The sequence below is a fragment of the Acyrthosiphon pisum genome, chromosome A1 (genome assembly GCF_005508785.2).
Source record: "Acyrthosiphon pisum isolate AL4f chromosome A1, pea_aphid_22Mar2018_4r6ur, whole genome shotgun sequence".
Lineage (NCBI taxonomy): Eukaryota > Metazoa > Arthropoda > Insecta > Hemiptera > Aphididae > Acyrthosiphon > Acyrthosiphon pisum.
In genome coordinates, this window is record NC_042494.1 from 6677459 (window position 1) to 6678805 (window position 1347).

Sequence of the window (1347 nt, forward strand, 5' to 3'; positions counted from 1 at the left end):
TTGTCTATGTACAAGTATCTTTGCAGGTAATCAGTTGTCAAGGTTGACACCCCCTGATGGTTAATACTTCCATACAATTGGTCCAACAATGGTGCGGTCAAGCTTGGCTTATCCCTGAATACCCTTTTGATACTTTGCACGACCTTGCTTAGATCACGGCGCCGGAACCTCCTTAACTTATTGTCCTGTGTCAACACAAGAGGGCTCCCTTCCAGTTTTTCTGGTTTATATTTGTTTAAGCTGTTTGATATGGCGCCGGATACCAATAATATTTCGGTTTTGTTCATCATAGTGAACTCGAAATCCACTATGAAGAAACGGATCTGGGAACTAGAATAAAAAATACATTATTCATAAACAATATTATGATTTAAATTCTTTACATATTTTTTTTCCTGTTTACGCTATATTTATTTTTATTCTTCGAATAAGTGATCAACAGAAATGATCCGTCGACCGATAACATCCTCTAGTATTTCCCCTACTTCTATACACACTGATCTCTCCGCGTTCGGATGATTTATTACCACGTGTATAAACGCCGTAACTGGTATCATTGCCCTGCTTAGTAAGTATGGGTTCAATGGCATATTAATTTTTTGGTTTGCTTTTTTTTTTTTTTATCTATCAGGTTTAGTATATAATACGCTCACAAAGTAAAAATGCTTTCAGTTCAAAGTATATCCTTCATCGGTTATATTATATCAAATTTTAAAAATAAAAATTACGTTTATAGTTTGAAAGGTTTTTTAATTATTAAAAAGAAAAGAACCATAAAATAACTTTAATTCGTTATGGGTCTACCGGTAATTGTGTCAAAATCAGTATTTGACATACGTCCATTTGGTAAGAAGAGTGTTACAGTTGGACTATTAATCACCAAGCAAATTTCGATTATTGTGTTATTAGAATGCAAGTTAACGAAAAAAATTATTACATTAAATTTAGAAAAATGTTGTACGCTCATGTCTGAATCTAATTACATTTCAATTACTAACAACTTACATACCAGGTGTAGACGTGTAAGAATCACTGAGAACTTCACATATTCAATCAATGTGAAGCAGAGTTCAATAACCTTACATATAAATGATGATTATATTACACTCTCGCATATAGATTTCTGTAGACTTAAACAACTTCAGCATTGTGTAGACCTTTATATCGCAGAAAAACAGAAACGTTTACACAGTTTTCAAGCAACATTCGATGCAGCTTACGAACTGATTAAAAACGATGTCCGAGGTTTACCCATCAGCTGTCAGAGGAACGAATTCACAAACCAGTATATTCAAAACTATGATTTTAATTATTATTCTCATCTACAAAACGATGACACTTCATTTT